This window comes from Balaenoptera musculus, chromosome 9 (assembly GCF_009873245.2).
Source record: "Balaenoptera musculus isolate JJ_BM4_2016_0621 chromosome 9, mBalMus1.pri.v3, whole genome shotgun sequence".
NCBI lineage: Eukaryota > Metazoa > Chordata > Mammalia > Artiodactyla > Balaenopteridae > Balaenoptera > Balaenoptera musculus.
In genome coordinates, this window is record NC_045793.1 from 23,395,218 (window position 1) to 23,409,261 (window position 14,044).

A 14,044-nucleotide genomic window follows, 5' to 3' on the forward strand; every position below is an offset into this window, starting at 1 on the left:
GGAATGACTGCAGCCCAGGCCTCACGAATCCCAGATTCCCAACCCTCAGAAACTGAAACAGAGAAGCAGTGTTTGTAGTTTTAAGCCTCTAAGTTTGGGGTGTAGTTACACAGCCATAGATATCTAATACTCTATGACCTTGTGGAACCACTGTATTAGCCTTGGACTGCTTATCTCAACACTTACATTATATGAGAGAGAAAAATAATTTCTGTCATATTTAAGTCACTGCTTTAAAATGTTTGTTTTGTTTTCTATTTATTACAACTGAACCTAATATTAAATTACTCAATAGTATAGACTAGAAATAACAGTGGAGTGGGAAATTAGGTTCCTACTCTCTGTCATCCTAGCTTTGGCTTCCACTTTCCACATGTCACCTCACAGTCCAGGAGAGCTGCTAGATCTTCAGAAATCATATTCCAAGTTCTAGGCAATAAGAAGAAGGAAGGAGGGAAGAATAAAAGGTCTTTATCTCCCACCTGACAACTCCTTTTAAGGAGTCTTCTTGGAAGCCTCTTCCACGCTTCCACTTATACCTCCTTGGCCAAACTGAGGCACAGGGAAGTGGGGGAAATGTACTTCTTCAGCTGGGCACATTGCCCCCTTGAATAAAACTGGGGTTCTACTAATGCAATATGTGGACCTCGTGTTTTGGGAATCTGTTGGAACAGTCAGTTCTTTAAAAAATTATGAGACAATTGGGGAAATTTGAACAATTAGTGGTATGTGTTGATATTAAGAAATTATTCTAGTTTTTTATAGGTGAGAAAGGTATTGTTTTATATTGTGTGTGTATATATATGTTCAAAGACTACCTTTTAAAAATACATATTGAACTTATGGATGAAATAATATGATGTTTGGATTTGTTTCAGAATAACCCAGTGGTGGGTGGGGATGTAATAGATGAAACAGGATTAGCCATGTATTAACAATTGCTGAAGCTGAGTGCTGGGTACACGGGAGTTCATTATACCATCCTCTCTACTTTTGAGTAGATAATAAATGTTTCGTAATAGAAGTTTTTTAAAGTTCTGCTATTAAGTAAAAGTATTGTGATTTATATTTTAAAAATTTGGGTTCTAAAACGCTTGAGTTCTATTAGTAAGGAGTAGCTCCGGGGACACACTGGCAGTCTCTGCCAGTTCTAGCAGCTTAGTTCAATTCCTACCTGGCAGAGACGGTGCAAATGTCCTATGATCTGATGTCCCTCCAGGCCATGATACCAGCTAGACACTTCCATTGCCCGGTACTTACTGGATCCTTCTGTGTGCCCAGATTTGCATTATGGGTCAGGGAGGAAGGGGGTGTAACTGAAGGCATAAGAGACCTAGGCCCTCATCCCAAACAGTTTGTAATTTATTTGAGCAGACAGTGCCAATGCAACGACACCCACATTCCACGTAGTCACTCCAAGGTAGGAGATAAATAGGTGACAGATTGTTCCATGTGTGTTCCTTCAGCAAGAAGGGTGAGGCCAAGGTGTGCAGGAGGGCTGCATGGAGGAGGAGGCGGGGATGAACTGGGCCTTGACCTGACTTGATAAGGAGAGGAGTCCCATTTGACGAGAGGAGCATGAGATCTGGAAATGGATAGTGGTGATGGTTGCACGACATTGTGAATGTGCTTAATACCGCTGAATAGTACACTTCAGTTAAAACAGAACAAACCAGTTAAAATGGTATATTTTATGTTATGTGTATCTTAACCAAAAAAAGGGATGTAAATGAAAAATATAAAAGAAAAAGAAAGAAAGAAAGAAAGGGTAGAATACCTGATAAACACCTAAGGAAAGGTAGATATTTATATTCCATACCCTGGTGGAAAAGACAGACGCGGGACTGGACAGTTATAAACTCTGCGGAAAGGGCTGTGATGGAGACACAGGCAGCGCGGCATGGGGCCATGGTGCTCAGGGAAGGCTCCCTGGAGGAGGAGACCTGAGCTGCATCTTCCAAGCTGAGTGGCAGCTGGGGAGGTGGAGGATGGGGGCCATATCCCAGGCTGAGGAAGAGGCCTAAATTAATGCTGAGAGCCTGGAACAGCCTGAGGGGGACCACACAGACATTGTTCCCAGATCCTACAGTAGGGGGTAGGGGGAGTGAAAGGCGCAGGGGTGGAGGTGCAGGCAGGGCCAGGGAGGCAGGCGGAGCTGCAGATCCAGGGTAGGAAGCGGGACTTGCTCCTGAGACGTGGGAACCGTGAATGCGCTGGAAGCAGGGGAGATGTGAGCAGTCGTGCACACGGCAAATGGTGCTATTCTGCAGGCGGGGAGCCCAGCCAGGGTCTGTCGGGGGTCCAGGATGGTGTTGGTCTGCACGAGGGTGGAGGCCAGGAAGATGGATCTCATAAAAAGGGGTTTCTGAGATGGAATTGGAAAGACTTGGTGACATGGGATGGAGGAGAGGGAAATGACAAAGATGGCTCTGGCAGGGTCACAGCTGTGGGGAAAGCAGGGTGGAGGAGCAGTTTTGGACCTGGTGAGAGAGAGCCAGTGAGACCCTCCGGGGTGTGGAGAAGCTCTGGGGAGGCCTGGAATCTGCTTCGCTGCCCAGGTGGAGGCCTGTGGGCCCAGCAGTTGGCCTTCCACGGGGAATCAAGATACCCAGCGCTGCTGAATTATTCAACGGCTGCCCCTCAGCTGTGAGTGCACTAGCAGGGCCGTGGCGGGCGCTAGAAACTCAGGCTGCTCTGCCGGCTGCCTGGGAAGCTGGGGACAGGGGGTCCCTGAGCCTCCAGGGAGAGAGCCCACCCCTCGCTTGCTGCCAGGCCTCTGAGCCTGGCTGGGCTGGGGCACGCTCCCTCTCTCTGATACCCTCCCTCCTGCCCAGGGGCCTGGTGCCCTGGATGGGCCAACAAGAACCAAGTTCGGAGGGTGGGTCACGTCCTCACCCTGGTCCAGGGTCTCAGCTCCCACCATCTGTCTGCTTATCTCTCCAGATCCCAGTTCTACCACCAGGATCCCCAGGCCCAGGGTGGTGATGCTGGGCAGCTGCAGCCACTAGGCAAGGTGGGCACTGGGGCGAGGCCTCTGGTCCTGACCCCCAGAGCCTGGTGTTGGGCAGTCAGTTGAAACTCTGGGCTCTTGTGAAAGCTTCAGCCAGAGAAGACCACTCTGGTCATCCTGCCCCGAGACCCGTGTCTCTGTCCCCGCCTATACCCATTGTGGACCCAGATGTCAGCCTCCACAGGTAAAGGTAGCTCTGTTCAGAGCCAGTCTTGAGATACACTCAGGGCCATGGGTGGGTGAGCAGGAAGTGGGCTGGCTGCCCTCGAGGGTCATGGTTTCTCTAAGGTCACACAGCTGGTCACCCAAGGAGCCTGGGCTGGCCCCGCCCTCCCACTTCCCTCTTGTCTGCACTTTCTCAGTGCCTTTGGGCTGCCCCAGACCCCCACTTGCCCACCTAGGATATACCCTCTCCCCCCAGAATTTCCCTTCCTGCACAGGACCATCCATCCCCTCCCCGACGGCCTCATTCCTGGAGGTGTTTTTTTCACCAGTGTGATATGTGTTCAGGTAACAATGCCCTATCTCTCACAGGGAGAATTACAGGACTCCTAGGAGAGGCATTTTGGGGTGGCCAGGACCTTCCCACCCAAGGACAGCTGCCAGAGACAGGTCACAGGCCCCAGCGCAGAGCTGGAGTCCCTTGGGGACATCCCAGAGCAGCTGTGGGAGTGAAGGGTGGTGCAGGGGGAGAGGCAGGGCCCAAACCTCTGCCCCTGGGAAGGGAAGAGGAGCTTCCTGCAGGCCCAGGGTGAGAGAAGCTTCCCAAAGCCTCCTCCCTCCCTCCTGGGCCAGAGGATGGTTGGGGTGTGAGCAGTGCCTCCTGCACTCCGCCATTCTCCTTGACTCTTACCATCCTCCAGACCTACTTGGTCTAGGATGCCCTCTGAGGAGCCCCCGCAGCTGGGCCTCTGCTGCTCTTTGGCACACACAGTTAGCCTGCTGTGGTCTGACTGCGGCCCTGCCGTGTCCCCCACCATCCACTGCAACCCCCATTAGGGCAGGGACCAAGTCCCAGAACCCCAGAATTCCAGCCTCAGAACAGACGTGAGCACTCCAGGTGAGGAAACTGAGGCCCAGCCCAAGAAGGCCTTGCACCTCAGCCAAGGTGCCCTAAGAGGCCTCCCAGGTCACCTCCTAACACTTGCATCTTGGGGAAACCTCTGAAAGAAGTGACAATGTGAATAAGGAATGCTCAGGATGTCGGAGGAGAAATAACTTCTTTGCTTTTCATTTTGATGCAGAGATCGAGGACCAGGAAAAGAAGAGGTATCCGATGGTCCCACCATAGGGTGGAGTCTGGAAAGCAGGGGGCACCTGGGCTCCAGTTACTGCCCCACTCTGGAAACAGGGCGCAGGGCCAGCAGGATCAGTGGATATTACTAATGCATGTGCTGGTGGTGGCCAAGAGGCCATCTCAGGCTCCCCAGCTGGGCCTGGGGTGCATGTGGGTGGAGGTTCAGGGGCCCATGTTCACCCAGCTCTGGTCCCAGAGACAGCCCTGGGGAAACGCAGGCTGGTCTGCGGAAAGAGCCAGCCGCCATGTTCTGAGAGCCCAGACCAGCAAAAAGGAGGAGTCAGGTGGAATCCCTGTGTAGCGCTGTCATGTGACACCATCACCTGTCCTCACAGCCTCCCCGGACACTTCTGTGCCCAGCTGTCTTCTCTATACTGATACCACCTGAGATATGAATTTCATTTTTGCAAGGGGAATGACCTGTATTCCTGCCAGGGTCTCCACCCTGGACGATCCTGACTCTTCCTGGGGTGCCCGGCACCCCGCAGGCCACTCTGTTCCACGCAGCTCCCCCCAGACACGCACCAGGCAGCTCTCTCCCCCTAGAGCCAGGATCAAGATGCCCCTGGGATCCTTGGGTACATGGCTTTCCTGGGCGGGGCCTCACTGTCCACCCTGGACCCCCATGCCTTGGGTTTTATTGGTCTGTCTGTCTTTCTGGTTTTTTTGGTTTTGTTTTGTTTTAACTATTTATTTATTTATTTGGCTGCGCCGGGTCTTAGTTGCGGCATGCGGGACCTAGTTCCCTGACTAGGGATCGAATCTGGGCCCCCTGCATTGGGAGCACGGAGTCCCAACCACTGGACCACCAGGGAAGTCCCTGTCTGTCTGTTTATACCCTGCCTTGTTGCAGAAAGGATTTTAGACATTGACATTTTGTACCTAGTAACCTACTCGGTCCTGTGAGATACAGAGGGCGGATTCCTGCCCTGGGAGACCTGAGCAGCCACAGGTGCTTCAACGCAGAGTGTAAGTGACTTGCTTAAGGCCAAACAGAACTCATCCAAAGTCACACACCAGCCTCCTTATCGCCAGCCCAGAGTTCTTTCCACCGGACTCTACACCTCCCCATGAATAATTTGTGCCTGGCTGGCAGGGCAGTCATCAAGCACATCCCTCTTCTCACTTTTCTGGAACATCAACGCCAGCCTCTCTGCTCGCCCTCTGACAGTTCCCCATCCACATCTGTGAGCAGGAGAACCCGTATGTTCAAAATTCGTAGCCAGTTCCTTCCCCTCCAAATTATGTCTCCTTCCTTCTCAGGTGAGCCTCTCATCTCCTGAAGCTGCCCTGCATTATCCTGATTAGAATCTCATTCATAAAATCATTCATTCGGTTCTGGCCCACACACAAATATGAGACATTCACACACACACACACACTCACTCACTCACTCATTCACTTTGCAAGAGCACCTACCATAAAGCATTTTTAATTCATAATTTGACATTTGTGATAACAAGAGTAAGAGGAAATGTATCTTTGCATTCTATATGCAAAAAAGTGTTGAGTAAATAAATAGCATAATTGAGAAAAAAGCCTTATTTAATATCCTACGAGGGACTTCCCTAGTGGCACAGTGGTTAAGAGTCCGCCTACCAATTCAGGGGACACGGGTTCGAGCCCTGGTCCGGGAAGATCCCACATGCCATGGAGCAACTAAGCCCACGTGCCACAACTACTGAAGGCTGTGTGCTCTAAGGCCCGCGTGCTGCAACTACTGAGCCTGCATGCTGCAACTACTGAAGCCCGCGCACCTAGAGCCTGTACTCCGCAACAAGAGAAGCCACCGCGATGAGAAGCCCGCGCACCGCAAAGAGTAGCCCCTGTGCGCTGCAACTAGAGAAAGCCTGTGCGCTGCAACTAGAGAAAGCCCGTGCACAGCAACGAAGACCCAACACAGCCAAAAATTAATTAATTAATTAATTTAAAAAATATATATATCCTATGAGAATTACATGCACAGGGTTCTTCAAGTTTGCCTTTGGAGTTCGTGGCAGGGAGACCAGCTGATGGGAGGATGTCTCCTCAGCTGCACCCTGGGTCCTGAGACTCCTCTGATGGAACAAATCCCAGGGCCATTTGGGTACAGCCAGAGCACTTGTGACCTTCCTCCGTGTATGCCAAAGGAATTCATGCTTCCTGAAACAGAGGCTCTGATCGGATCCTTGGTCACCTTCAACATGGAGAGCCTCAATTGGGCTCAAAACCTCGTCAAATGCTCTTGGCCTCCCTGAGGTCCACTCTGTGGTCCAATGACTGGCTCAAGCATCTATCCTTGGCGCTGGACAGGCTGGTGAGGGGGATTTCTCCGAAATCCGGGGCATGTTCTAAAAGGAGCACCTGGTGGCTTATACAGAACAGGGCTGAGGGTACAGAACCTCTAAAATACCAAAGTCGATTGTTCCCAGGTGCTTCAGAAACATACCTGACAACTAACCATTTGTAATAGCAAAACAATGGAAACAATTCAAATGGCCACCACAAAGGAGCAATTGAATAAACCATGATATATTTGCATATTGCAACTGTTAAAAAAAAAGAGGAATGAAAAATATCTCTACATCCATAGATAGATATAGATATGAAAGATATACTAAATAAAATTTTTTTAAATGTTTAAGGTGGAACTCTTTTTCGTCCTTCTTTTCCCTTCCCTTCCCTTTCTGAACAATTCATTCCAAAAGCCATGAAGTGGGCGGAACAAGGTAGACATGCATGCTGTGGTGCAGGTGGGACCCTGAGCCAGGTAAGGAGGGCATTGGTGCAGGAGGGCGTGGGCTGGGGTGTAAGGCAGGCATCCATACAGCCGGTCCTGCCACCCCCTGCAGGGTGTCAAAGCCCAACTAGGACGAGAAGGGCATCTCCATGGGAGGCCCACCCATCACGGAGTGTCAGAGGCCAAACGGAGTAGGAGGGTACCCCCATGGGAGGGTGGACTAGAATGGGGTATCAGACCCCAAGAGAGGTGAGAGAGCTTGTGTTCCACTGAGGGGAGCTGTGGGGGAGAAGTGGCTCTGATTCGAGGTTGGTTACATATGGGGATTAATCAAATAAGTCAATATTTTAAGAGATAACAGGAGCCAGATTTCTCACTGTTGGAGAGGAAGGTACAAATATTGAGAGAGGGAAAACAAGGAGAAACTATGGAGTTGGAAAACTTGTGGTGTTTTGTCATGTATACATAAATATGGAAATATAGTTCCAGGTAAATATGTATTTACATCTATAGATCCAGAAGTAAATATAAATGTAAACATACTTCCTAGCTCTACCCACTAAGAGGGCGTGGGATCAGCGACAGCAGTGAATAGCAAAGGTTATTTTGCACCTTTGATGCACCTATGGTGGCAGTGTCCACCCCCAGTGCCCAGATTGGTTCTAAATACCATTTTCCACTAAAAGGAACCAGGACTTCTTGGAGCCATGGTTGATTTTAGTACACGGACAAGAAATATACGAATGAGTCTGAGATATCTTGCGCCAAAAACCAAGGAAGTGCTCAAAGAAATATAGAGATGTGTCAAAAGCACCCAGGAGTCCCCTTGAAAGGGCTCCCACAGGCCAAATCTAAGACAATTAGCATCAAAATAGTGACAGTAAAAATCATAATCCATTGAATAAAGTCTGAATCCATGAGTCTATACTGATAGACACACGCAAATTGAAAGTTTGATGAGGGACAGGGTACTTACATAGGCTCAAAGCATCTCCCCACAAAATACGTATTAATTACAAAGGGGACGAGAGTAGGTTCACAGTGGGGAAGCCCCGCAGACACCATCTTATTCAAAGTGAACATCATCAGTAACGGGGCAAATGAAATTGTACCTCCTGATGCAACAAGAAGGATGCAGCATCGCTTTTTATGCAGAAGACCCATAACCTGAGGGATCCAATCATGAGGAGTCATCGTCAGCAAACCCCAACTGAGAGCCATTCTACAAAATAATGGGTGTGGAATTTTCATAATTGCCGAGGTCATGAAAGTTAAGGAAAGACCAAGGAACTGTTTCAGCCCGAAGGAGACCAAAGAGACTTGACAAGTATATATTATGCAGGATTGTGAGCTGGAGCCTTTCATTATAAAGGACACTATCGGGACAACTGATAAAACTGAGTGGGGTTTGAGGATTTGGTGAAGATCAATGATAATTTCTCGATTTTAATGTTTGTATTGTGGCTACGTAGAAGATTTTTTTTTTAATAGAAAATATAAAAGTATTCGGAGGTGATGGGGTATCATGTTGGCAACTTATTCTCAAATGGAAAAAAAAAATGTTCCTTTTACTATACTGAAAACTTTTCTGTAAGTTTGTAATTATTTCACAATTTTGAAAAAATTTAAATCAAGAGAAAAGTGTGTATTGTATGCTTCATTTATCTAAGAAAGGGAAATTTGAAGGCATGTATACATATGCTTCTATTTTTTTAAAAAAATGGAAGAAAAACCCATACAAAAATTTTAAATGTTTACTTACAGGGGCAGAGCGGTTATAGGGTAGAGGGAATGGGGATGAACACCAGATTTAATTGATTTTTTTTTTTGTAGATTTGGCTATGGAACTGTGTAAATATTTTACAAAATTATAAAACAAAATTAAATGTAAACCATTTGTAATAGCACAATGTATGAAACAACTAAAATGTCAATCAGTAGTGAACTGGTTAAACAACTTTTGCTACATTCGTAAAATGAATTCTATGCAGCTGTAAAAAAGAATGAAGATGACTTTTAATTTTATGAAATGATACTGTGCTGAACAGTGTATAGATAAACCACAGTTATGTAATAATGAATGTAATCTATATTCATATTTGCCTGCATTTTAACAAATTCTGAAAGGATACTCAAGATACTAATAAAAGTGGATGGAAAGGGGAAAATGAAAAAGAGAGGCTGGAAGATTTTTCATTGTATATCTTTTTATGTTGTCTCAGGTTTTGACTACGTGAACGTATTCCCTCTTAAAAAAATTAGTCAAAATGCCATTTAAAAATGAAACGTAAGGGACTTCCCTGGTGGTCCAGTGGGTGGGACTTCTCTCTCCCAATGCAGGGGGCCCAGGCTCGATCCCTGGTTGGGGAACTAGAAACCGCATGCATGCCGCAACTAAGAAGTCCACATGCTGCAACTAAAGATCCCACAGGACACAATGAAGATCCCGCGTGCTGCAGCTAACACCCAGCACAGCCAAAGTAAATAAATAATAAATAAATAAATATTTTTTAAAAAAATGAAATGTAAAAAGAAAGAAATTCCTAAAAATCAGAAGCGGGCTAAAACAAAGGAACCCTTATGTCTAGTTAAAGGTCATATCCACAAAGAGAGAAACTATAGCAAGTGACTTTAAAACACAGTACGTAACTTAACTGCATATTCCTCACAGAACATACTCAACAGACAAAAGAACTGAAAACACTTAAATTAGCAATCATGCTGTTGGTGGTGGGGTTGGCTTTGTTACTCTGAGCTGTGTTGTGCATGAACTGTAGAATAAAACAAGTGAGCAGTTATGTTGGTGTCCTTGAGAACTGACATGGATTTGGCATGGTTAAAAGCAAACACAGAAGGTCAATAAGGTTAATTAAAAACACTTGGGTCTTAAATTTGAATAGAAATTTCTTTCTTTCTTTCTTTTTCTTTCTTTCTTTCTTTCTTTCTTTCTTCTTTCTTTCTGGCTGTGTTGGGTCTTCGTTGCTGCGCACAGGCTTTCTCTAGTTGCAGAGAGCAGGGGCTATTCTTTGTTGCAGTGCCCCGGCTTCTCATTGCGGTGACTTCTCTTGTTGCCAAGCACGGGCTCTAGAGTGTGAGGGCTTCAGTAGTTGTGGCACACAGGCTTAGTTGCCCTGTGGAATGTAAGATCTTCCCGGACCAGGGCTCGAACCTGTGTCCCCTGCACTGGCAGGCGGATTCTTAACCACTGTGCCACCAGGGAAGCCCCTAAAGAATTTCTTTAAAAAAATTGTTCTTTGAGACAAATAATATTTCCTAGCTCTGCTGACCGGAAAGGACTAGAAATAATGACCAATCCAGGAGCAGTGAGTACCCCTGACATCCAGATTCTAGACTCTGAATATTATCTCCCACTAAAAAGAAACAGGTGTCATTGGAGGAATTGTTGATTCCAGGTCTGAGGCAGAAAATGTCCAAGATGAATCTAGAACTTGTCATACCAGAAAGCAAAGATGCTCTCAAGGAACAATAGGACTGAGTCAAAAGGACTCAGGAGCCAGCCTGAATAAGCTGCTCGGCATCATTAGTTATCAAGGAAATGCAAATTGAAACCACAGGTGAGACGATGTGAACATCATAAAGGATAATAGCTGCAGTGCTAAAACACATCAATGCCATTCCATCCCTCACACCACAACAAAGCCCTCTCTAATCATCTACGGAGGAAGTTAGGGAACCACTTCATTCTGAAAGCTGGCAAATAAAAAGAAAGAATCAAGTGTGTGAGCTGCCTTTCCTATATGAACTGTACCAAGGAGCTAATCAAATACTAGGTGAGGGGAGACCCCTCTTTATGGAAGTAGTGCTGTGAATAAATGGAGAAGGAATGATAGACGGTCACCGCTTTGAAACGTTTAATGAAGCAACAGATCTAGAGCAGCAGTTCTCAAAGTGTGACCCTGGACACAGGGGACCATGTGATCCTAGGATTTTCTTCATATATTTCAACCCAAACAACATATCACAACAGATTGAATGCAGAAGCTGATAGTCCAGTCCAGACGTTGAAGACATTTGCAAAAATGTAAGACAATGCCATTCTTCTTCTTAAGTACTATTTTTTGTTTTTGAAAATGGTTATTTTCATAAGATATGTTATTTTTGTTAACATGTAACGCACTTACTATTGCTATTTTTGAAAGAACTAATAGTTTTTAAATTTCTAAGTTTTAATTTCTAATGAAGTAAATGCAACTAGATACAACTCATTTAAATAAAACCTCCTTGGGGCCCCCAATAATTTTTAAGAATAGAACTGTTCTGAAACCAAGGATTTTGAGAACCACTGATATAAGCAAATGTCATCAATGGTTGATAACATCTGATGAAAGTCTTCGGTACAAACTATAAGTATCTTGCCTAAATAAAACCTGAATATGATCAAAATACCAATTTATAGGAAATACAAGAACAAAAGAACGTATTAAATGACCCCACGGGGCTGCAACTGAAAATATCCTGACTGTGAGAAACTCTACAAGATAAATGACCAGATTTCTTCAACTAAAAATTGGAAAGTGGGACTTCCCTGGCGGTCCAGTGGTTAAGACTCCACACTTCCACTGCGGGGGGCACGGGTTCGATCCCTGGTCGGGGAAATAAGATCCCGCATGCCGTGCGTGGCACAGTCAAAAAAAAGAAAATTGGGGCTTCCCTGGTGGCGCAGTGGTTGAGAGTCTGCCTGCCAGTGCAGGGGATGCGGGTTCGAGCCCTGGTCTGGGAAGATCCCACATGCCGCGGAGCGACTCGGCCCGTGAGCCACAATTGCTGAGCCTGCGTGTCTGGAGCCTGTGCTTGGCAACGAGAGGCCCGCGCACCGCGATGAAGAGTGGCCCCCGCACCGCTATGAAGAGTGTCCCCCGCTTGCCACAACTAGAGAAAGCCCTCGCACAGAAACGAAGACCCAACACAGCCATACATACATACATACATACATACATACATACATTAAAAAAAAAAAAAAGAATGTAAGCAGACAAGAATAGCATTAAAAAAAAAAAAAAAACAGAAAGAAAATTGGGGGCTTCCCTGGTGGCGCAGTGGTTGAGAATCTGCCTGCCAATGCAGGGGACACGGGTTCAAGCCCTGGTCTGGGAAGATCCCACATGCCGCGGAGCAACTAGCCCCGTGAGCCACAACTACTGAGCCTGCACGTCTGGAGCTTCTGCTCCGCAACAAGAGAGGCCGCAACAGAGAGAGGCCCGCGCACCGCGATGAAGAGTGGCCCCCGCTCACCGCAACTAGAGAAAGCCCTCGCACAGAAACGAAGACCCAACACAGCCAAAAATAAATAAATAAATAAATAAAATTTAAAAAGAAAACTGGAAAGCATCTACAACAACAAAAGGAAATGGAGGGCAAGAGGGTAGACCTCATGTTGTGTTCTTATCACAATAAAATAATAAAATAGAATATAAAATAAAATATTTTTAAAAAAGCAAATGAAGGGCAGCCTGTCTTGGGATCAATTAGAAGAGACAAGAGACATATCAACCAACAGCTATGTATGGACCACATATGGATTCCAGTTCAAACAAACAGAGGGGGTGTTATGGACAGAATGTGTGTGTCCTCTCAAATTCATATGCTGAAGCCTGAATCCCCAAAGTGATGTATTTGAAGGTGGGGCGTTTGGGAGGTAATTAGGTTTAGATGATGGAATGAGGATGCAGTTAGTGTCCTTATAAGAAGAGGGAGAGACCAGAGCTCTCTTTCTCCCTGCCATGTGAGGACACAGAGAAGGTGGTGGTCTGCAAACCTGGCAGAGAACCCTCACGGGACACCAAATCTGCCAGCACCTTGATCCTGGACTTCCCAGCCTCCAGAATTGTGAGAAATAAATGTCAGTTTTTTCAGCCACCCAGTCCATATTTTGTTAAAGCAGCCCGAGCTGCTAGCAGAGACAACGCTTGCTCTGAGTTTTGAAAGATCAGCAGGAATTATTCAGGCAAAGAATGTTCCAGAAGAGGTACAAACTATCCTCATTCAGGGAACTGCAGTAGTTCAGTGAAGCTGAAGTGTAGGAAGCATTGGAGAGTGGAGAGGTGAGAGGGTGGGGTAAGCAGGGCCATACCATGCAGTATGCGAGCCCCAGTTCGGAGAGACAGGGTCAGCTCTGTTCCAGGAAGAGGGGCTGGGGTGCATCCCGCCACCCCACTGTGCTCCATCTCTCTGACGCCTGGCCATGCAGGGGACAGCCAGGTCCACATCTGGTCACGGGCACTGGTCACAGCAGACTGGGCCCATGTGACATCTGGCCATTGTTATAGAACCTTCAAACGGTGTGGCATGAGGCCCTGGTGGCATGCTAACAACTGTGCCGAGAATCCTAACCTTCAAGACGGGTGACAGTGTGCTTATGGCAGTTTGGGGATCAATATAAAATAATGATGCTGGAGTTTCAAGGCGATATACTAGGGGAATAGAGGCTTGATGAGCCCTCACTTGGGGTGTCCTATAGAACCTCCTTTGGGACAGGCTGACAGGTAGCCACCAACTGGAACATGTCCCCCAAGAACCAAGAGAGGAGCCTGGAGGAGCCGTATCTCACCAGCAGGTATCCTGGGAATCCTCTGCTGAACGTGGATCCTTCACAAGGGACACAGTAAGTTGCATGAGAAAGAAGTGTCTGAGGGTCATCTTCACCAGTCCTCGGTACTGCAGGGCTAATTTGAAGTGGTGGAGTGTAAACGCAGAGGTCAGCAAGGCGGTTACTCCCAGAGAGAACAGCCGGTGATCTGCCTGAGGGTGCAATCCTGGAGATGGAAAGACCTGGAAGGACTGGGAGCTATTTGGGTGGCCTGAATGTGGGGCAAGAAAGTTCTCCCAGGTTAGAGTGAGGTGTACCATTCATGCGAGGGGGAGCCTGGGAGAAGGAGCGGGTTATGGATTTTTTAACATATTGGCTTTGAGATTCCTGTGGGACCCGCACGAGGCTCCTGGGAACAGAGATCTGAACCTCAGGCTGGAGATCCACTGAGAGAGACAGATTTAGCCATCG